Consider the following 25,092-nt stretch of genomic DNA (forward strand, 5'->3'; position numbering starts at 1 on the left):
TTCCTATTGAGAGGAGCTGGGCTCTGGTTTCTCAAGGTTTTTGCCAAGTCTCATAAATCTGGGAAAAGGCGGTCAGTGTAACCCCTACTAATAACCAAAGTGGCCACACACAGAATAAACAAGGGCCCAGTTTATTAAGCCTTCACTGAAAGACCTTATTGGCATAAATTTAGATTTCTCAGTATTAATTTATGATGTGTGCAATGCGCTTTGCATTAAAAAAAAAAAAGAGAGAGAGAGAGAATAGGAAAAAGAGTTAAAAATGCATTTAACCAAAGCTTTAATGTATTAATGCACTATTTAAATCTAATAGCCAGCAAAATAGAAGGTAAGAGAGAAAAACACAAAACAAGTTTCTGTGAACTATACAGAAGGTGGCAATGCATTTAGTTTTGATGTATTAAAATTTCTAAGCAATTAATAATACATATCAACATTGCTAAAAAGGACAATTTTCTGGGTGTCTCTACCAATTTCTAAATTACTCAATTGCTTATTTAATCAAGGTTTGAGATATCATCTCTTTACCAGTATAATAAATTTTTGAACCAATAATATCTAGTAAAACACTGAGAAAGTACTTAGCTTTATCTACACCTTCAGTATCAGCCAAAGTTAATTCTATATGAATTGTATTGTTTTAAAATCAAAATTTATTTCTCTAGACATGAAATTATAACCTTATTTAAAACTCAATAAGAAAATATTTCTAAAGATGTCATAATTTATTTACAAAAGACACAGATTACATCAGGGAAATAAGGCATCTAGCTCATGGTGGTCCTGTTTTTATTTAATCATTCTCCATGGTAATACGGTATTTTCTCCAATTTGCATTGGACATGGATCTCAAGAACAGAATATAGACAAGTTTTAGGAAGAAGAATAAAGGCTTTGGATATTTGTTTTATTTCAGAGAGTCCAGAAAGAGATTCTTTAGAAGAAAGCAAAGAAGGATGGCATTTGTGTGTGTGTGTGCGTGCGCGCGTCTAAAAAACCCCATCCATGTTTTCTTTAATTTTATGACTTTTCTTGCTTTTACACTAGAAAGATTCCCAGACTAACCACATGATGTGAATGGAATAACCTTTTCTCTCTTTGGCTGGGTGATGGTTTCTCAAAATAAATATAACACATCTTATACATTTTTTTTTTCTGAATTTGTCTTTCTTGAGCCATGTCCATGAGTTGAAAAGACTTTCTCTGGGAATCCCAAATGCTGAGACAATGCCACCTTAATTAGGAAAAGTAATGTCAAGAGCAATTCTACCTCAGACAACTTACTAAACGTTTTTCTTATCTTTTCAATAAATATGCCTTTCATATGTTTACTCATAATGCAATAATTATTTCTAATAAGACAATCTTAAAAGTAAGTTATTCACAATAATGATAATGAGTACCTATCACATAGCTATCATGATGCCACACATAATTTGGTATGAAACTGACATGACATGGTACCTGCAGATAAAATCAGGTTATATGAGAAAAGTGATTAGCAGAATGCCTATAGCTATAAGCTCTAAAGTAAATGTTAATTCTTTCATTATAATTCCAGTGATTTCAAAGTTATTAAAGATAAGAATAGCATAAAAATATACAGTCATGCTTCAACAATGAGAATATGTTCTGATAAATTTGTCATTAGGTGATTTCATCATTGTTCAAACATCATAGAGGGAACTTAAACAAACCTAGATGGTACAGCCTACTACACACCTACACTATATGGTATAGCCTATTGCTCCCAGGCAACAAATCTGTACGGCATGTCACTGTACTGAACATTAAAAGCAATTGTTACACAATGGGAAGTATTTACGTATTTAAACTTACCTAAACATAGAAGAGATACAACAAAAATAAAATACTATAATCTTATGGGAACACCATCCTACATGTAGTCTGTCAGTTGACAGAAATGTTGTTATGCAGCACGTGACATGTAATATATAGCAATATAATCCAGTTGTATAATATATAGTGCTCTCTAGTAAAAATATAATATAAGGCATGTAATTTTTTCTTTCTTTTTTTTTTTTTTTTTTTTTTTTTTTTTGAGATGGAGTCTTGCTCTATCACCCAGGCTGAAGTGCAGTGGCATGATTTTGGCTCACTGCAATTTCTGCCTCCCAGGTTCAAGTGATTCTCTTGCCTCAGCCTCCTGAGTAGCTGGGACCACAGGCATGCACCACCACACCTGGCGAATTTTTGTATTTTTAGTAGAGACGGTGTTTAGCCACGTTGACCAGGCTGGTCTCAAATGCCTAACCTCAAGTGATCCACCCACCTAGGCCTCCCAAAGCGCTGGGATTATAGGCATGAGCCACGGAGCCTGACCTGAGACACAGTATTTTAAATTTTCTTGTAGTTATATATGAAAGTAAAAAGTAGCATATAAAACCAATTCTTATATATTTAATCCAATATATAACCATGTTAACATGTATACAATATAAAATTATTAATCAAAAAACCATTGTCATGCTAAGTCTTCAGATTCAGGTGTGCATTTCACACTTTCAGTATTTCTCTAAGTGGATTCTGAATTTTTATTAGCAATAAAAATTGGTTTGTATTCTGATTTCAGAAAATTTACAACTAAAAAATGAGATTGAATTTACTCAAGTTGTTTCAAGCAAATATAAAAGTTTTCTGATAACTGAATCGAGTATCATTTATTAAGTTTAATTAATTAAATTAAATAACATAAAAGTTGAATTTAAAGCTAGCTTTGAAACTAAAGCAAGATGTAAATACCTGCAAACTTCATCCTCTTCCCCAGAGGTAGAAAATATATTTTACATGAGATAGAGGGGAAAGATTCTCAGAATAAAGATATATTTTTTGCCTTATGCTTCATGTAATAGAAAAATGAACACAATTCACACAACCATCAGGATTTCTGTAAGGACCTTTATCAAGGTTTCTAAGAATTTATACTCATATATACATTTTTTTTCCCTTTGGGAACTGGCCTGCAATATCCAACATTTAAGTCAGCTTAGACCCCAAAATTAAAGCTGTGTTTGTTCTTATTTTTTCTGTTTCCCTTGCCTCTAGTATGATATGTGTGAATAGTGTAAAGCAAATAATAATATGTCATAGAATTGGATTAGGATTTATTATAGATTCCTACTTTAATCCCAGCCCAATGATTAACATTTCAAAGATAGGAGAAATTGGCTTTATAAATTAATATGGCTTTGGTGTCCACTGTATTTAACTAAGGAGAACAAATAAGTTTTAGAGAGAAATCCTGGAGCAGCTGGATGATATACACAATTCTAGCTTGGATTTTATTTGTGTTTAGTTTGGTTTAATTTTATTTGTTTATAAAGCATGCAGGAAAAATAAAATACTTGAAACCTCATTAGGAATGTTTCAAGGGCTCTGAATTATGAATAGACATGAGAGCATCACAAAAATCGAATTCCAAATTTTTAAACTCTTTCTGGAATGATGCCATTCAAGTATGGGAATTATGTTGACAGTGTTTTTTTAACCCTTATTTGATCCCAGTCTGGCATAATACATGTCGCAAAAGATGTGTTAAATTTATTATGTAAAACCAAAGAAAAAAATGCGTGAATGAAAAAGTGAAGTCAAATATAAAGTGTAAGGTGACATGGATGTGATGGTCTGAACAACATATGAAAAAGTTTTTAATGTTTTATTGGTTTGGGCAGATAGACAAAAGTACTATACTTAAATAATGACATAGGAAGCAGAATTGGACATATTTTTATGCTATCATCGTTAGTTACTTTTAGTTATTTGGTATTTAAGTACTATATAATAAATGGAGAAATGCCATTCTAAAAGCTACGTTGCTGGAATCTTGGAATACTAAATCTACAACTCATACGTAAGAGCTCCCATTAAAGGAACAGGAAATTCTCAGGAATCACATCTTGTCACCAAGCAAGAAGATACAGTATGTTTAATGATACAAAAAGTCAAAAAAAATCTGGTGGAAAAAAGGATCTTTATTGGAGGGAAATTATAAGGCATTTGCAAAAAGAAGTGATTTCTTATTCTCAAATACAAAACTCTGAGATTAAAAACACACTGTCGTCCCGGAAGATTCTTGGGAGATTTGTTCCAAGATCCTTCTTGGATACTAAAATCTGCTGATGCTCAAGTCTCCTATATATGATGTCGTATTTGCATATAACCTATTCACCTCTTCCCCTATACATTTTTTCTTCTATAAACTGTAAATCATATCTAGATTACTTATAAAAGCTAATACAATGCCTACACATAATTTCATTCCCATGGATTTGGCATAGAACTTAGTCGGCAGCAAATTTAAGTTTTGCTTTGTGAAACTTCAGATAATTTTTTTACCAGATATTTTTGATCTGTAGTTGGTTGAATCCACAGGTGTGGAGCTCACAGATACAGAGGGCTAATTGTACATATAAAGAAAAACCAATTGGTATAAATAGATAATTCAATCTTTCTTATTCAATCAACTTTATATTTGTATGACATCTTACAGTTCTTTAATGAGATATATACACATATGTATACATATATGTATTTTTACACATACATACAATCACATTTCACATATACTATTAAAAACCTTAGCCAGGAGTGGTGTCTCATGAGTGTAATCTCCCCACTTTGGGAGGCTGAGGTGGGCAGATCACTTGAAGTCAGGAGTGCGAGACCAGCCTGGCCAACATGGTGAAACCCTGTCTCTACTAAAAATACAAAAATTAGCTGGCCGTGGTGGCGGGGACTGTAACCCCAGCTACTCGGGAGGCTGAGGAAGGGGAATCACTTGAAACTGGGAGGCAGAGGTTGCAGTGAGCTGAGATTGGGTCACTGCACTCCAGCCTGGGTGACAGAGTGAGATTCCATCTTAAAAAAAAAAAAAAAAAAAAACTTTTACTTAACAATTCTGCATTTAAAATATGCACTTGTATTGGTAAAAAGAAATAAGTCATATTTTCGAAAGAAAATAAAAACTAGCCTAATAGCAGGTATCACAGATAAAAGAAATGGAGAAATAAGATACAAGCACCAGTCTTCTGTTTACAAATATATCTTTCTGGAAAAATGTACAGTAAAATCTCCAGATATGTTTGGATGATGACAAAGCAGAAGACCCCAGTGAATGGAAGCAGGCTACAAAAGAATGCTGCAGATTTGTGGGGATACTCAGAGGAGTAGCAAATTTAATGTGAACAATTCAAGGGAGTAGCTTCAGGAATAGAAAGTCTAAAAGAAAGAATGTTGGTACAGCAATTAGGAGGAAGTAAGTGAACCAGAAAAACATAGTTCATTCCTCCAGAGAATGGGCTCATCTTTCCGTATACTACAGTGTCAACATTAGATGGGTACAGTTCCAGTCACGGAAGTGGAATTTTCTGTCCATCTTTCTTTCTTTTCTTTTTCTTCTCTCCTTTTTTTTTTTTTTTTTTTTTTTTTTGAGATGGAGTTTTGCTCTTGTTGCCCAAGCTGGATTGCAGTGGCATGATCTTGGCTCACCGCAACCTCTGCCTCCTGTGTTCAAGCGATGCTCCTGTCTCAGCCTCCTGAGTAGCTGGGATTACAAGCATGAGCCACCATGCCCGGCTAATTTTGTATTTTTAGTAGAGATGGGTTTTCGTCATGTTAGCCAGACTGGTCTCAAATGCCTGACCTCAAGTGATCTGCCAACCTGTTGGTCAGGCTGGTATCAAAACCCAACCTCAGGTGATTTGCCCACCTCGGCCTCCCAAAGTGCTAGGATTACAGGCTTGAGCCACGGCTCCTGGTCTCTGTCCATCTTTCTAATGATCCCTATTTCTAACTATCTGTAAATATATCTGTCTATAGACGTGGTGTTAGCAACCTGGCTAGAAAGCAATTTAATACCAATAATGAAAAATACGATGCCTCGATCAATTTAGAAGCAAAATCTTGTGTCTATAAGTATTTTTTTCTGATATTTAGATAACAAAATTTCATGAAAATCTTAATCGATTTTTTTCAAGTACCTTATTATTTAAATATTATTTATCCTAATGCTTTAGTATCACTGATATTGTTTCACTTACCTATATATCTGCTAATTTATTGTTTTCTGATCTTGTAGTTATATATGAAATAACCAGACTCAGTTCTGGATATATAACATAGGAGAAGTACCCTTCCTATTATTTTCCAGCAGCATAATTCATTTGATCAACTTCCTGCCTCATCTCCCTATCAATTTTCAGGAGTCTTTCAACTGGGAGAGTGCACCCTGTCCCTAACATACCAGCCCACTCACCACTAGCTTTGAGTTTCATTCTCTCAAACACCCACTGCCTAGTAGGTGTAAACAATTTCAACCAATGAACAAAAGTTAATCAAATTATCTCTGCTATGGTCAGAGATCACGATGACAATCTATTTAAAGGTATGGAAACTTGATCAGCAACATAGGTTCTAGGAAATGAAGATTAAAAATAAACATGAAGATTAAAAATTGGAATTTAAAATCACAAGAGTGTCAGAAACAGCTGCTAAGTATCACTATTAATGATGATCATTAATTAACCCTCCCTGAGATCTGGAAGAATTCTCTGTCATCATATCTTGTTTCCCTTTTCACTTACAAAACAATTTATATTTGTTACTATTCATCTTAATATGACTTGTTTTAGTTTTCTGTTCTGAGCAGGGAATGGTTAACATCATCTAGTTCAAGGACTCTCATATTTGAGTTCTCCTAATAATCCAGATAAGATTTCCACTAAGGTCCTTAGCTGAGAGAAAATACACATTTCTATAAGATACTTGTTTTTAAAAGGAAACAGTGTTTATATAGTTAACTGGGTTACTGAAACACGAAAATGAGATAAAATAAAAAATTAGTTCAAATCTCCTTCCTCAGAGCACCCTCGGGTTTATTTGCAGTTAGGGTAGACTCATGAGAAGACAGAGTTCTCCTCTCAGTACAATACATCTCACAGGAACTGTTAAAACAAGTAGCTCTTCTGAATATAGTTAGAAACTTTGAAAAAAATTAGTTAAATCAGTCTCATTAATATCAGATAATGTCTCTAATTATATATGTGCAGTGTGTATGTGTGTGTGTATGTATGTGTGTGTGTAGATTTTTGTTGTTGTTGTGGCTAACAGTGCTACATTAAACATTTATATTGCTTAGTATTTGAGAAAATTTCAGGTGATATTAAACCTTTAAATAGGCTAAGCTTTTAACTGAGTTAAATTATTTTAGAACTTTAGAAACTTTTAAAAAATATTTTATTTTTCTAACATTTACAATAAAATTAATTAACAAGAAACACAAAACCATTTGCATAATAAAAGGGATTAAAAGGAAACACAAAATAACACCAAATCTTAAAATGCTATGTCAAAATTTAAAATGTCTTAATAAACACTGATAATATTATTTTCTTAAAAATACAAAAGTAACACTTGGTTGGGCGTGGTGGCTCATGCCTGTAATCTCAGCACTTTGGGAGGCCAAGGCAGATAGATCATCTGAGGTCAGGAGTTCAAGACCAGCGTGGACAACATGTCGAAACCCCGCTTCTCCAAATAAATAAATAAATAAATAAATAAATAAATAAATAAAAGTACAAAAAGTTAGCCAGGTATGGTGTCATGTGCCTGTAATCCCAGCTACTTGGGAGGTTGAGGCAGGATTGCTTGAACCCAGGAGGTAGAGGTTGCAGTGAGCCAAGATCGTGTCACTGCAATCCAGCCTGGGTGACAGAGCAAGACTCTGTCTCAAAAAACAAACAAACAAAACAAACAAAAAACAAAAGTAACACTTGCCTTAAACAATGATAGTGGTCCTATTTACCATCACTGTCTAACATCAAATTTTCAGTCACAGACTCTGTGATCCTGTAAATCCTAGGAAATATTTGCCGTACTGGACTGAGAAAAATCAGAAAACAATGAGATTAAAGATGATACTGAGCTTTTATAGTCGCCATACAGTGCTTCCATTCACTTCCACCATGTCAGAAGCTTTTGGACTTCTCAGTTAAGATTTAGGGGCTACGATTAACATTAGCATCTAATAGTCTAACACTGTGATTCCAAAACTATGTGCAAGGCACTCTGGAGTAATACAGTGAACTCACCAGGAATGCTGTAAGATATTTTAAAATTTCAAGATAAACACAACAATACTCACTATTTATCAGACACTGTAGTAACTACTAGTCAAGCTGTTTCTTAATTTCAACATTCCAGGGGGTTACATTCGAGGGGTCATAGGTATGTGAAGTTGGGTTCTCAGTAAAGTAAGTATCCTCAAAAGTCCTTGTGGAACAGGTACTAAGGATCGCAATGTTCAATCCAATTCCAAGGTTTGAGAAGCTGCACAGTGCCCAACACATATGCACTCCCCATTAGTAAGTAATTCACATGTAATTTAAGGATATTTAAATTTAAAACATGTAAAACATTTTTTTGTTTTAATTTATGTTGTCAGGACATAAATGCTTATTAAGTTGTTTGGCCTTAACTATAAAAATCAGAATTCTTAGTATTTGTTTGTTGGCCGAGAGGTGTGATGAAAAAAAAATTGAGCTGTTATGGTACTAAGAACTGAAGATCTTGGAAAGATATTTCTGTTCTAAATACTTTTCTAGAAAAAAAAAAATATATATATATATATATGTGTGTGTGTGTGTGTGTGTATATGTGTGTATATATATATCCCTGTAAATCGAATTACTTCCCAAATCAAACCTGAAACCTGAAGGAGAATTTGGGTATGCAATGTACTAATCAATTTATTGCTTACATCTTAACGTTCATTTTATCTCCTTTACTCTTCAGTATCTTCCAGCTTTTGCTACATTTATACCCAGAAGATTACAGTCATTGCAGCTTTTCTATGTTTTGGTTCTCTGAGTTTAGGTATAAGGTAATGAAGTAGGTAAGACCTGGCATAACAATGTCCCTATTGTGGTGCCATGATTAAGCCTCACTGGAAAGAATCCAAAGATGACTTTCTTTACGTTGACTTCCCTCTGTGGTGAATGGTGAATGGTGTTATTTTGTGTTTCTTGTTAATTCCTTTTATTGTAAATGTTAGACAAACAAAATAATATTTTAAAACAATGTTTCTAAAGTTCTAAAACAATTTAACTCAGTTAAAAGCTTAACCCATTTAAAGCTTAATATCACCTGAAAGTTTCTCAAATACTAAGCAATATAAATGTTTAAATAGCACTGTTACCTACAATAAAAAAATTTACACACACACACACACACACACACACACACACCGCACATATATAATTAGAGACGTTATCTGATATTGCTGAGACTGAAAGTCTAGTAAAACTATGTCAAAAAAATGCTGCAAAAACCCTATGTAAAACTGAATAGAGAAAGTGTTGTCAACTCAAGAAAATGGTTCATTTTCTCTTTCCTTAATTTGGGCTTGTATAGTTTGTCCTCATTTCTTCTTTCATTCTTCACTTTGGAAATCTTCAAAATAAACCAGCTAAACATCTCCAAGTTTATACATGTATAAAAGATTTCTGGAAATTTTTCCTAACCCCAAATTGAGACAAAGCAAACAAAAACAGTGTCATACTCTTAACAAACAGTAACACATTATTTTCAAAATCAGTTCCAGAAAGAATATAGTTCTTAACCTGAACTAGGGATTAGACAATATATATTTCTATATTGGTTAAAATAGAACATCATAGTTGATGTGTGAATGCATCTGTGTGTGTGTGTGTGTGTGTGTGCATCTGTGATCAAGGTATGCAATTTTCGGTATATTATAGTGTATTTAGTACTATTTATTTTATATTCTCAAAGCATCTTGTACTGGCACAGCTTTTTGTGATAATATTTTCTGTTCAGTTCATCACATTGACCTGAAGGTTCTAGACAAACTTAAACTATTATATTAGAAGAAAATTTTAAATTCCTATTTAAAAATTCCAAAGTTTAGACTGTCTGAAAAAAAAAAAAAAAAGGATTTTTGACCTTACTATTATAAAAATAATGAAAAAGTCCACAAAACTTTTTTGCAAAGAATATCTCTTACAATTGTATTATATACCTTGAGATGCTTTCTTTATTTTCTAATTAGGTAATAGTTAATGATCTTATAGCTTCTATGGCTGAATATATGAAACAAAATTGTTTAAATTTCATAATCATTGATTTCATAACCACTTTATGATTTTTTCTCCCTTTGATTGATTTATTTATTTATTATTATACTTTAAGTTCTAGGGTACATGTGCATAACATGCAGGTTTGTTACATATGTATACTTGTGCCATGTTGGTGTGCTGCACCCATCAACTCGTCAGCACCCATCAACTGGTCAGCACCCATCAACTCATCATTTACATCAGGTATAACTCCCAATGCAGTCCCTCCCCCCTCCCCCCTCCCCGTGATAGGCCCAGGTGTGTGATGTTCCCCTTCCCAAGTCCAGGTGATCTCATTGTTCAGTTCCCACCTATGAGTGAGAACATGCGGTGTTTGGTTTTCTGTTCTTGTGATAGTTTGCTGAGAATGATGGTTTCCAGCTGCATCCATGTCCCTACAAAGGATGCAAACTCATCCTTTTTTTATGGCTGCATAGTATTCCATGGTGTATATGTGCCACATTTTCTTAATCCAGTCTGTCACTGATGGACATTTGGGTTGATTCCAAGTCTTTGCTATTGTGAATAGTGCCGCAATAAACATACATGTGCATGTGTCTTTATAGCAGCATGATTTGTAATCCTTTGGGTATATACCCAGTAATGGGATGGCTGGGTCATATGGTACTTCTGCTTCTAGGTCCTTGAGGAATTGCCATACTGTTTTCCATAATGGTTGAACTAGTTTACAATCCCACCAACAGTGTAAAAGTGTTCCTATTTCTCCACATCCTCTCCAGCACCTGTTGTTTCCTGACTTTTTAATGATTGCCATTCTAACTGGTGTGAGATGGTATCTCATTGTGGTTTTGATTTGCATTTCTCTGATGGCCAGTGATGATGAGCATTTTTTCGTGTGTCTGTTGGCTGTATGAATGTCTTCTTTTGAGAAATGTCTGTTCATATCCTTTGCCCACTTTTTGATGAGGTTGTTTTTTTTCTTGTAAATTTGTTTGAGTTCTTTGTAGGTTCTGGATATTAGCCCTTTGTCAGATGAGTAGATTGCAAAAATTTTCTCCCATTCTGTAGGTTGCCTGTTCACTCTGATGGTAGTTTCTTTTGCTGTGCAGAAGCTCTTTACTTTAATTAGATCCCATTTGTCAATTTTGGCTTTTGTTGCTGTTGCTATTGGTGATTTAGACATGAAATCCTTGCCCATGCCTATGTCCTGAATGGTATTACCTAGGTTTTCTTCTAGGGTTTTTATGGTATTAGGTCTAACATTTAAGTCTCTAATCCATCTTGAATTAATTTTCATATAAGGAGTAAGGAAAGGATCCAGTTTCAGCTTTCTACTTATGGCTAGCCAATTTTCCCAGCACCATTTATTAAACAGGGAATCCTTTCCCCATTTCTTGTTTCTCTCAGGTTTGTCAAAGATCAGATGGCTGTAGATGTGTGGTATTATTTCTGAGGACTCTGTTCTGTTCCATTGGTCTATATCTCTGTTTTGGTACCAGTACCATGCTGTTTTGGTTACTGTAGCCTTGTAGTATAGTTTGAAGTCAGGTAGCGTGACGCCTCCAGCTTTGTTCTTTTGACTTAGGATTGTCTTGGCAATGCGGGCTCTTTTTTGGTTCCATATGAACTTTAAAGCCATTTTTTCCAATTCTGTGAAGAAACTCATTGGTACCTTGATGGGGATGGCATTGAATCTATAAATTACCTTGGGCAGTGTGGCCATTTTCACGATATTGATTCTTCCTATCCATGAGCATGGTATGTTCTTCCATTTGTTTGTGTCCTCTTTTATTTCACTGAGCAGTGGTTTGTAGTTCTCCTTCAAGAGGTCCTTTACATCCCTTGTAAGTTGGATTCCTAGGTATTTTATTCTCTTTGAAGCAATTGTGAATGGAAGTTCATTCCAGATTTGGCTCTCTGTTTGTCTGTTATTGGTGTATAAGAATGCTTGTGATTTTTGCACATTAATTTTGTATCCTGAGACTTTGCTGAAGTTTCTTATCAGCTTAAGGAGACTTTGGGCTGAGACAATTGGGTTTTCTAAATATACAATCATGTCATCTGCAAACAGGGACAATTTGACTTCTTCTTTTCCTAACTGAATACCCTTGATTTCTTTCTCTTGCCTGATTGCCCTAGCCAGAACTTCCAACATTATGTTGAATAGGAGTGGTGACAGAGGGCATCCCTGTCTTATGCCAGTTTTCAAAGGGAATTTTTCCAGTTTTTGCCTATTCGGTATGATATTGGCTGTCGGTTTGTCATAATTAACTCTTATTATTTTGAGATACGTTCCATCAATACCGAATTTATTGAGAGTTTTTTGCATGAAGGGCTGTTGAATTTTGTCAAAGGCCTTTTCTGCATCTATTGAAATAATCATGTGGTTTTTGTCTTTGTTTCTGTTTATATGCTGGATTACGTTTATTGATTTGTGTATGTTGAACCAGCCTTGCATCCCAGGGATGAAGCCCACTTGATCATGGTGGATAAGCTTTTTGATGTGCTGCTGGATCCGGTTTGCCAGTATTTTATTGATGATTTTTGCATTGATGTTCATCAGGGATATTGGTCTAAAATTCTTTTCTTGTTGTGTTTCTGCCAGGCTTTGGTATCAGGATGATGTTGGCCTCATAAAATGAGTTAGGGAGGATTCCCTCTTTTTCTATTGATTGGAATAGTTTCAGAAGGAATGGTACCAGCTCCTCCTTGTACCTCTGGTACAATTCAGCTGTGAATCCATGTGGTCCTGGACTTTTTTTGGTTGGTAGGCTATTAATTATTGCCTCAATTTCAGAGCCTGCTATTGGTCTACTCAGGGATTCAGCTTCTTCCTGGTTTAGTCTTGGGAGAGTGTAAGTGTCCAGGAAATTATCCATTTCTTCTAGATTTTCTAGTTGACTTGCATAGAGGTGTTTATAGTATTCTCTGATGGTAGTTTGTATTTCTGTAGGGTCGGTGGTGATATCCCCTTTATCATTTTTTATTGAATCTATTTGATTCTTCTCTCTTTTCTTCTTTATTAGTCTTGCTAGCGGTCTATCAACTTTGTTGATCTTTTCAAAAAACCAACTCCTGGATTCATTGATTTTTTGGAGGGGTTTTGTGTCTCTATCTCCTTCAGTTCTGCTCTGATCTTAGTTATTCCTTGCCTTCTGCTAGCTTTTGAATGTGTTTGCTCTTGCTTCTCTAGTTCTTTTAATTGTGATGTTAGAGTGTCCATTTTAGATCTTTCCATGCTTTCTCTTGTGGGCATTTAGTGCTATAAATTTCCCTCTACACACTGCTTTAAATGTGTCCCAGAGATTCTGGTATGTTGTATCTTTGTTCTCATTGGTTTCAAAGAACATCTTTATTTCTGCCTTCATTTCATTATGTACCCAGTAGTCATTCAGGAGCAGGTTGTTCAGTTTCCATGTAGTTGAGTGGTTTTGATTGAGTTTCTTAGTCCTGAGTTCTAGTTTGATTACACTGTGGTCTAAGAGACAGTTTGTTATAATTTCTGTTTGTGTACATTTGCTGATGAGTGCTTTACTTCCAATTATGTGGTCAATTTTGGAATAAGTGTGATGTGGTGCTGAGAAGAATGTATATTCTGTTGATTTGGGGTGGAGAGTTCTGTAGATGTCTATTAGATCCGCTTGATGCAGAGATGAGTTCAGTTCCTGGATATCCTTGTTAACTTTCTGTCTCATTGATCTGTCTAATGTTGACAGTGTGGTCTTGAAGTCTCCCATTATTATTGTATGGGAGTCTAAGTCCCTTTATAAGTCTCTAAGGACTTGCTTTATGAATCTGGATGCTCCTGTATTGGGTGCATATATATTTAGGATAGTTAGCTCTTCCTGTTGAATTGATCCCTTTACCATTATGTAATGGCCTTCTTTGTCTCTTTTGATCTTTGATGGTTTAAAGTCTGTTTTATCAGAGACTAGGATTGCAACCCCTGCTTTTTTTTGTTCTCCATTTGCTTGGTAGATCTTCCTCCATCCCTTTATTTTGAGCCTATGTATGTCTCTGCATGTGAAATGGGTCTCCTGAATACAGCAGACTGATGGGTCTTGACTCTTTATCCAATTTGCCAGTCTGTGTCTTTTAATTGGAGCATTTAGTCCATTTATATTTAAGGTTAATATTATTATGTGTGAACTTGATCCTGCCATTATGATATTAACTGGTTATTTTGCTCGTTAGTTGATGCAGTTTCTTCCTAGCCTCAATGGTCTTTACATTTTGGCATGTTTTTGCAATGGCTGTTACTGGTTGTTCCTTTCCATGTTTAGTGCTTCCTTCAGGGTCTCTTGTAAGGCAGGCCTGGTGGTGACAAAATCTCTAAGCATTTGCTTATCTGTAAAGGATTTTATTTCTCCTTCACTTATGAAACTTAGTTTGGCTGGATATGAAATTCTGGGTTTAAAATTCTTTTAAGAATGTTGAATATTGGCCCCCACTCTCTTCTGGCTTGTAGAGTTTCTGCCGAGAGATCTGCTGTTAGTCTGATGGGCTTCCCTTTGTGAGTAACCCGACCTTTCTCTCTGGCTGCCCTTAAGATTTTTTCCTTCATTTCAAATTTGTGAATCTGGCAATTATGTGTCTTGGAGTTGCTCTTCTCGAAGAGTATCTTTGTGGCGTTCTCTGTATTTCCTGAATTTGATTGTTGGCCTGCCCTACTAGGTTGGGGAAGTTCTCCTGGATGATATCCTGAAGAGTGTTTTCCAACTTGGTTCCACTTTCTCCCTCACTTTCAGGCACCCCAATCAGACGTAGATTTGGTCTTTTTACATAATCCCATACTTCTTGCAGGCTTTGTTCATTTCTTTTTCTTCTTCTTTCTTTAGACTTCTCTTCTCGCTTCATTTCATTCATTTGATCCTCAATCGCTGATACTCTTTCTTCCAGTTGATCGAGTCAGGTTACTGAAGCTTGTGCATTTGTCATGTATTTCTCACGTCGTGGTTTTCATCTCTATCAGTTCATTTATGGCCTTCTCTGCGTTAATTATGCTGGTTATCAATTCTTCCACTCTTTTTTCAAGATTTTTAGTTTCTTTGCATTGGGTACGTAATTCCTCCTTTAGCTCTGAGAAGTTTGATGGTCTGAAGCCATTTTCTCTCATCTCATCAAAGTCATTCTCTGTCCAGCTTTGATCCGTTGCTGGAGATGAGCTGCGTTCCTTTGGAGGGGGAGATGTGCTCTTATTCTTTGAATTTCCAGCTTTTCTGCCCTGCTTTTTCCCCATCTTTGTGGTTTTATCTGCCTCTGGTCGTTGATGATGGTGACGTACTGATGGGGTTTTGGTGTGGGTGTCCTTCCTGTTTGTTAGTTTTCCTTCTAACAGTCAGGACCCTCAGCTGTAGGTCTGTTGGAGATTGCTTGAGGTCCACTCCAGACCCTGTTTGCCTGGGTGTCAGCAGCAGAGGCTGCAGAAGATAGAATACTGCTGAACAGTGAGTGTACCTGTCTGATTCTTGCTTTGGAAGCTTCCTCTCAGGGGTTTACTCCACCGTGTGAGGTGTGGGGTGTCGGTCGCCCCTAGTGGAGGATGTCTCCCAGTTAGGCTACTCAGGGTTCAGAGACCCACTTGAGCAGGCAGTTTGTCCCTTCTCAGATCTCAACCTCCATGTTGGGAGATCCACTGCTCTCTTCAAAGCTGTCAGACAGAGTCATTTGCGTCTGCAGAGGTTTCTGTTGCTGCTGTTGTTGTTGTCGTTGCTGCTGCTGTTGTTTAGCTGTGCCCTGTCTCCAGAGGTGGAGTCTACAGAGACTGGCAGGCCTCCTTGAGCTTCTGTGATCTCCACCCAGTTCGATCTTCCCAGGGCTTTGTTTACCTACTTAAGCCTCAGCAATGGTGGGCGCCCCTCCCTCAGCCTCGCTGCTGCCTTGCAGTTAGATCGCAGACTGCTGTGCTAGCAATGAGGAAGGCTCCGTGGGCATGGGACCCTCCCGGCCAGGTGTGGGATATAATCTCCTGGTGTGCCTGTTTGCTTAAAGCGCAGTATTGGGGTGGGAATTACCCGATTTTCCAGGTGTTGTGTGTCTCAGTTCCCCTGGCTAGGAAAAGGGATTCGCTTCCCCCTTGTGCTTCCCAGGTGAGGCGATGCCTCGCCCTGCTTCAGCTCTGGCTGGCCGGGCTGCAACAGCTGACCAGCACCGATTGTCTGGCACTCCCTAGTGAGATAAACCCAGTACCTCAGTTGAAAATGCAGAAATCACCTGTCTTCTGTGTCAATCGCACTGGGAGCTGGAGACTGGAGCTGTTCCTATTTGGCCATCTTGCTCTGCCCTGCTCCCTTTGATTTATTAAACATTTATCTCTTTCTTGTTTTGTTTTTATGTTTTATTTTATACCTATGCTTACTTGTAGGACAATATTTGTTGTTCAGAGTGAGGGTTCTTTAATCTTTGGTTTTGATTATTTCAAGTACCTGTTAAACAAATTTTACTGTAATGTGTAAATAAGTAATGACTGAATTACCTATTACTGATTATTAGAATAAGTCAAAGATGCACGTAAAAGAATCATTATCAGTCATAAGCAAATAAAAGAGGAATCAATATTTATAATTACATTTGATCCCTGATCACCAAATTAAATTATATGGTAGTCAAAAGACATCATTTTTCTTGCCTGAAAATTAATAGTTTATAATTTGAGGACTGACACTATGTCTAATTTGTGGAAGAAGACAAGTTAGCTAGGATTAAAGTGATCTCAGGCTAAGTGCCTAAAATGTTAATCACAATCTTACAGTAAAAGGAAAATGAGAGCTATTAATTATGCCTATCAAACAATGAAACAACACAACAATAACAGAATATGATGTTGATTTTTGGTATAGTAATAACTCAACAGAGCATTGCCAAGATTACATACAAGCAAAGTGTCTTCAAACATAGATTAATAATCTCATCGAAATAATTTCTATTGAAAGAATTTATTTTATAAAACAAATACACACATGTATTAGGATTAGAAACTGATAAATTACTTGGTGCTTACATGGTATATTTTGTTATTCTATACAACAAATAAAATAGTAGAAGGGACTACCATAATTGTTCATCTTTAGCTCTGGAGCTGAAGCAAAAGTAGTCACTGATGCAAGTCAAAGTCAAGTCTAGTAGCCTAAGGAACTGGGACACTGTGACATGTTCAAATCAAGAAATCACAAGAAAGCTATGTCTGCTAATTCTGAGAGAGGTAAATAACTATTTGCAAGTGATTACTAATGTAATGGCAACATTATAATGTATAGTCATCCCTTGATACACACCAAAGATTGGTTCCAGGATCACTGCCATTCCCATATGCCCAGGTGTGCAACATTCTCCCACAGTCCTCCCTGCAGAACCCTGCTATATAAGAAGACTGCCTTCAGTATAAGCAGGTTTTGCATCCTGAGAATACTGTATCTGTTTGAAAAAAAAAAAAAATTCTAATATAAGTGAACCCACCCAGTTTAAACTCATGTTGTTAAAGGGTCAACTGTATATAACTAACAGGACTCAAAGCATTACAATTACTTTACACTATATTTGTTTTGAGAGTCATTGATACAGCAGAGACCCAGTCATTATTTGCATTCCAAGGTCTTGGAGTGATCATGTCTAGAAATAACATCGTATGTAGTGTGGACATAGATTATCCAAAGTTTGCCTTAACGAACCATCATGTAGAGTGCTTCCTCTCCAATCACATCACCCCAAGGACAGTGTATTAGAATTATTCAGAGAAACAGAACAAATAGGAGAATACATGCATCTATCTATTGAGGTTTATTTAAGAGATTGACTCACATAATTATTGAGGCTGACGACTCCCAAGATCTGCAGTTGGCAAGGTGAAGATTCAGAAGAACCAACAGTGTATGTTCAAAAGCCTGGGAACCAGGACAGCAGATGTTATAGTTCTAGTCCAAGTGTGAAGGCCTGAAAAACAAGAGAGATAATACTACAGTTCCAGTCCAAACACCTTCAGGTTCCAGGACCAATAAGGGCAGACGTTTCAGTTCAAGTCCAAAGGCAGAAAAATAAATATCCCAGCTCAAGGTAGTCAGGCAAGAGGAAATTCCCTCCCACTTGTGGGAATGTCAAGCTTTTTGTTCTATTAGGTCTTCAACTGATTGAGTGAGACCCACAACAGGAGACACAACAATCTGCTTTACTCGGTCTGCCAATTCATATGTTGATCTTATCCAAAAATGCCCTCTCAGACAAATCCAGAATATTTGCCCAAATGTCCGGGCACCCCATGGCCCAGTCAAGTGGACACATAAAATCAACTGTCACAGAAACCCTTAGCTGCTCCTTACTGCTAAGAATGCCTTACTGCTCGCTTCTGCTTGCCTAACCTCCAAGTCATCATATTTCCTGTGCCTGCTAAACCAAGGGATGTTCAGACACTACAGAGAATTCCCAAGTTCCAAACTCTCACCATGCCCAGTTTTCTCGGGGCTGGCTACAATATACATTCATCATGCTCAGTTATTAATAACTCTTAGTGGTTGATAACATTTACCACTTTTTCAACATTTCTATTGAAAAATAGAAACCTTATTTTATTTTATTTTATTTTATTTTATTTTATTTTATTTTATTTTATTTTATCGCTCTGTCACCCAGGCTGGAGTGTAGTGGCTGGATCTCAGCTCACTGCAAGCTCCACCTCCCAGGTTCACGCCATTCTCCTGGCTCAGCCTCCCGGGTAGCTGGGACTACAGGCGCCCGCCACCTTGCCCGGCTAGTTTTTTGTATTTTTTAGTAGAGACGGGGTTTCACCGTGTTCTCCAGGATGGTCTCGATCTCCTGACCTCGTGATCCGCCCATCTCGGCCTCCCAAAGTGCTGGGATTACAGGCTTGAGCCACCGCACCCGGCCCACCTTATTTTATTTTTTAGAAAGATGGAACAAACATGGACGTTCCCATTGAAGGGAGCCTCAAGGAAATGGGCAGGGAAGCATACTCTTGGTATCCCATCAAACCTCATACAAACCCTACCATGTGGGGGGGTCTGTCACCTTCTCTGTACCAATGCTGACCAGACATTTACTTATTAACACCTTGGAAATGAACATGTATGAAATGCACTTGCACAGTTTGTGACTTTTATTGCAAATGAAGTAATGGTCAGGATGGCAGTGATTTGAAATACAGTAGAACAGATTGTTTCCTTGTTTATAGGAAACTAGAAGTGCAGTATAAAGTGCACTTTGTAAATGTGCCAGAGAGAACCATAAAACTGAATAAGTGCATTGACTAAAATACAACACAAGGTGATAAGTTTAGGTTGGCCCTAAATAATAGACAACCATAAAAGATAATTAGGTTTGAACACATAATCTAAAGAGAAAAGAGTAAAACCTTTTTACAAAAATATGCAAAAATCTGAAACGAATTTAGCTAAGCTCAGATGTCATTATTTTTAAAGGTATTTATTTAAAGATAAAGCACAACTTGTCTTTCTACATATAAAGAATTGTGTCATGTTATTACTGTCATCTCCACAGTTTTTCAAATTGATTGCTTTAAAAATAATGTAATGATCTTGCATTGCAAAGATTTTTCAAACATTGTATTATAAAAATTTTCACACATACAGAAAAGTTGAAGTATACAGAAAGCATCTGTACACCAACACCTAGATTCTGCAATCACTCTTTTTTTTGACATTTGCTTTATTATCACATTATACATTCCTGCCAACCATCTGACTTAAAGTATTTTTTTCAAAGCAGGACAGTGATATCCATATACATTACCCCTAACGTATATGTTGGACACTAGTTACTTATCCATTAGAATTTAGTGCTTATGAGGCTATCATCTTAGTTTTAATCTCCCTGAGGGTCCATTAGTTATTCTGTTTTCCATAGGTACATTTTAAACCCCTAATAACATTTAGTCACACTGAAACTTAATGTACTTCCAACAGAGGTGTAACATGCCAAAGACACAAATCTTAAATAATAGACAAATCAGGGAACAGGTCCAACTGATGGTGTTAATTAAAGACATTTTGCAAATGATTCACTTACACATTTAGGTACTATAAAACAAACCTATTATTTAAAAAATATACAATAAACAATAATTTGTTTACCTTTTAGAGATGTCATACTTACCTATATTCATGTTTTATTTATATAATTTATTTCTAATGGGGGTTAGCTCTTCAACAGAGTACAAATTATAAAATGTCTATTATTACCAGAGATAATGTTTGCATTTATCATAAAGCAGTAAGTAATGAGCCCTTAACATCTCATAAAATTGTGGCACCTCAGTCAATGACAATTAAATGCTGAGCTCTTGCAAATATGAATGAACAATATGACTTATGTCACACTTATACAATTCCTTTTATTTTAGCTGATGTGCTTCTAAGTCCAAATGTGCACTGGCTTATCTAGTTATTTTTATTTTTCTTCTGATAATTGTTAGTTTTATCACCTATTTGTTACGTGTGTGTGTGTGTGTGTGTATGCTTAGAAATGTAGACAAAATAATATTTTAATTCATCTTGCATTATGCTGTAATATAAGTGACTTTTTTTAGATGAAGTCTTGCTCTGTCGCCCAGGCTAGGGTGCAGTGGCAAGATCTCGGCTCACTGCAACCTCCACCTTCAGGGTTCAAGCAATTCTCCGGCCTCAGCCTTCTGAGTAGCTGGGACTACAGGCACGCACCACTACCCCTGGCTAATTTTTGTATTTTTAGTAGAGACAGGGTTTCACCACATTGACTAGGATGGTCTCTATCTCCTGACCTCTTGATCCACCGCCTCAGCCTCCCAAAATGCTGGTATTACAGGCGTGAGCCACCGCACCCGGCCACAAGTGATTCTTAAGATAATAAAGCAATCTCCAACTTCAATGTATTGCATAGAATTCTAGAGTTTGATTCTTCCAACTTAAAGGAATAACTGAATGTTCCAGAGTATAAAGTTATAAAAATCACATTTCAGAAAAATAATATCTCTTTAAGACCTACGGTCTTAACTACATTTTAGTTTGGTATTGAAAAAATTTAAGAATTTTACTAATTTATGAGCAAATTTCAACCCCTTTTGAGCTGCTTACATTTTCCACCCAAGTCATCACCTATAAGCCATTTATATTCATGAAATATAGAGGACACACAAAGAAAGAGAGCTGGCACAGATTACAAAGTAATCTTTTTAACAGGCTCTTTATAAAGTAAATCAACCAGTTTACCAAAAACACCACAAAATACCATTAGCATAACAGACAGTAAGAAGAAAATAGTTATATCAGCAAATATCTTAGCCCTACAGACACTTTATGGAAATCACCACAAGAAAAATAACACAAAAAGTAATGGTTCTAAACATGCTTTGTTTGGAATAATGATGCCATTAACACTTTGCGCTACAGTGCCCAAATGGAAGTGTGTTTGCATAATGGTTTACTTTACTCTTTATAAAGATAAACACACGGTCACTGCAGAGGCTGACATGCTTCGGGAATAAATGGCACTTTGAAATACAGAATGTCTCACTGTTTCTGGCACAAACCTACCTTTTTAGTCTGATTTAAAAAATAGACCTAGGGTTTTATTCTATTTCTTATTTTTTATTTATTTTTTATTTTTTTTATTATTTATTTATTTATTTATTTATTTATTTATTTTTTTTGAGGCGGAGTCTCGCTCTGTCGCCCGGGCTGGAGTGCAGTGACCGGATCTCAGCTCACTGCAAGCTCCGCCTCCCGGATTTAGGCCATTCTCCTGCCTCAGCCTCCCGAGTAACTGGGACTACAGGCGCCCGCCACGTCGCCCGGCTAGTTTTTGTATTTTTAGTAGAGACGGGGTTTCACCGTGTTAGCCAAGATGGTCTCGATCTCCTGACCTCGTGATCCGCCCGTCTCGGCCTCCCAAAGTGCTGGGATTACAGGCTTGAGCCACCGCGCCCGGCCTCTTATTTTTATAATAACAAAATTTCATCCTTATGTGCTTAGATGGATAAAGAAAGTCAATATTAAAAATGTGGCAGTTAATAAATAAATTATGTTAATACAAATATGGTAACAGTTTTGATATCAATGTTAAAATATCAGCATAGTGTAATAAAAATAACTTATATGAAAGATTCTGGTTGTATTTCACAATATTAACCAAAATATTTTTGTTTCTCCAAGTGAGACTAAATTCCTGAAAAGATGCTTTTATAAGTTGACAATTTGGTATGCTTAAACAGCTCCCCATTGTACATTTTATGTGCCTTTTCTTCAAAATTTGACCCTTGCCTACACTTTATGTATACTGTCTAAAATGTGCTCACTAAAATACTCTGATGTCTGAGTTTTTTGCACCATGTCACAATATTATCTTATATTTCTCTTGTTACTTGTATTTTACAAGGCTTGTAAGTAAATAAACTGCATTAATTTATGCTGTACATACATCAACATTGTTTGGGGAGAGCAAAGCAAAACAAAACAAGCCAACAAAGGCTCCGCTGGGCGGAGATGTAGCTCCTCTCAACAATGCCCAACAGTCCTCACGTTTTCACTTCAGTCCCCCAAAGCACACTGATTTGTATCATCAGAATTTTTTCTGTTCCACTAAGATCAGAAATTCAATTTCTGGCCCTTACCACAAATTCCTCATAGTGACTTATTTCTCCCCTTCTCACCAACTGTGTCTATAGTGTCTACCTGCTTTGTTACCCACATCACTCTCTTTACCATCACCTCAGCTACTGGCGGGACCCAACACCTGTAGTTCCTTAACCCCCTTCGTCTGTTTTTTTCTCCTACTTATCTTAGACCCTGATATTCTCTTATTTTGACAATGACTGGCTGCACTTTCAGCTAAAATTTTGTAACAAGTATAAACACATAAATCAAATGGCAGTGAGGGTAGAGGAGGGTGTTAAATTGCAGTTTCCAGACCATCATCTTCAAATATTTCATTGCAGCAAGTCAAAGAGGGGTGATAAGGAATCTGGATTAATCATTAAAACACTCCAGGTGGTAGGACAGAATCTACCCCTTTTTAACAGTCATTGACTTTAAAGTCAGTTCCCAAATCTAAAGTGCCAGACTCAGATTTTCCTCTAACTCTAGCCCTCATCTATCTTTATTACCTAATTCATGAACCATTACATTATTTTCTATCTTCTGTCACTTCCGTCCTCTGGCCATATACAAACCACATGTGTACTATGAAGGTGTTTTGATACAATTGATTTGGTAGGCAATGGGGAGCCATGTGTTGTTTTGTAAACCAGAAAAACAAACTTTTCAAGTGGTCAAGGTTCTTCTCAATATTATCTGAAAATTTATTATGGCTTTATCTCTAACTAGGCTTCTAATTTGTGAGTAAAATGATGTCTTATTCTTACTTAATCATCATATTGCTGAACTCCACGTCAGTTATGGGTGAGAACACAGTGACAATGTAAATGATTTGATGTAGCTACAGAGCTATTCACTTTGACAGCAGGCCATCTAATACCAGTGCACATTCTTTCCTTCACACTGTCCTGCAGATGGTAGGATTTCAGTAACCATTATATAACTGGAGGAAGGAAGCAAGAAAGATAGGAAAGAAGGAAGTGAACGAAGAGAGAATGACCAACTAGTGTTCAAGAAACACAAGCCATAAGTTCTACAGTAACTACTCGAGAGATATCATATCTATCACATCTGTCCATAAACTATATCACTTGTGGATAAAAACTGAACTGTTATTTTATTGAACTGAAAATAGTAATATTGAAAATAATATATATCTCAATTCAACTTTGATAAAATTGAATTTTCAAGCCTAACAGGATAATGTCAAGCTACTTATTGATCTGATTAAAAAAAAAAACAAAAAGGTAAGGCATTATATAAAATAAGGAAATATGTATTTTTTTTTTTACCATCGAAGTGCGAACAAAATTGATATGGTTAAGAGATGAATGAACATACAGTCAGAGTGACAGAGATTACTATCAACACCAGCATGAAAGTATAGCACTGGGAAGATAATGGATCTGATCAAGATACAGAAAAAAAAATAAAGAGGTCAATAAACACATGAATAAGATCTGAGTCAGGCAGAATGAGTAAAAATAAAAACTATAAAGAACAAGAGAGACAGAGTCATAGTGAAAGAGAGAGAGAAACTGAAACCAAGATTTCCACAATGGAAAAAGAATTACCAGAAGGCAGCTGTAGGCAAATGGGGGCGACGCAGTGTGCCTGACTCTCCGCCTGTAGAAACACGCATCATCATTCTAATGAGAACCTTGGGGAACAAGAAAACATCATAGCAGCACAAGAGTAATGGGACACTCCTAAACAGGACTGGTGGGACTGCACCTGGTGTTCAGACCCAGGCATCTCGTTATCTAAAAGGTGCAGGGAAGCTGGAAGGAGTTCAGAGACATGATGGAAAAATGATTAAGATACAAAGAAAGATGATTTCTGATGGAAGATTAAAGCACTAAAGAAGCTCAACTTGGATGAGCAACAAGTTGACGGGCAAAGTATCTCTCTACAAACCAGCAAAATATATCAAAATTCTGGAGGAAAAAAGTATTATTAAATTGGGTACTAGGAGAAGAGGTTTATGAAGAATAATTGCAATGAAGCAGAAAAGAAATCAACCCTAAAATTAGGAAGTGAAGTATAAAAATGCAAGCAATGACTACTTGCATGTATGGAGGAGGGGGATGGATAACATCAGTTGGACAGTGTAAATAAAATACAGGCAACTTGACCATACAGAGGGTGACCATGATTCTGGAAGACAAAACAGTCAACATAAAATAAGGAAATATCGGAATTATATTAATAATACAAACTCAATTTTCAAAAGGACTAAAAATTTTAGCTTTATCTTCCGTGTTTTCTTGTTACACTAGCCTTCACCTGAAATAGTAAATTAATTCGGTAATTTCCAGAAGGGAACTAAATAAAATCAAATAATTGGTCATTTTAACATAGCTTACAGTGATTCTTTGTGT

At 36.3% G+C, this 25,092-nt stretch overlaps 1 protein-coding gene across 1 annotated transcript in view; it reads right to left on the reverse strand.

The window, feature by feature from the left end:
• The window catches only part of SEMA3D (semaphorin 3D), a 203,980-nt gene that overhangs the window by 152,284 nt on the left and 26,604 nt on the right, over nt 1-25,092 (reverse strand). The window contains exon 3 of the mRNA XM_010379909.2: nt 17,913-18,044. The gene's annotated coding sequence lies outside the window, so the exon portion shown is untranslated. The remainder of the gene's footprint in view (nt 1-17,912; nt 18,045-25,092) is intronic.

Source organism: Rhinopithecus roxellana, chromosome 6 (genome assembly GCF_007565055.1).
Source record: "Rhinopithecus roxellana isolate Shanxi Qingling chromosome 6, ASM756505v1, whole genome shotgun sequence".
In the NCBI taxonomy this organism is placed as follows: Eukaryota; Metazoa; Chordata; class Mammalia; order Primates; family Cercopithecidae; genus Rhinopithecus; species Rhinopithecus roxellana.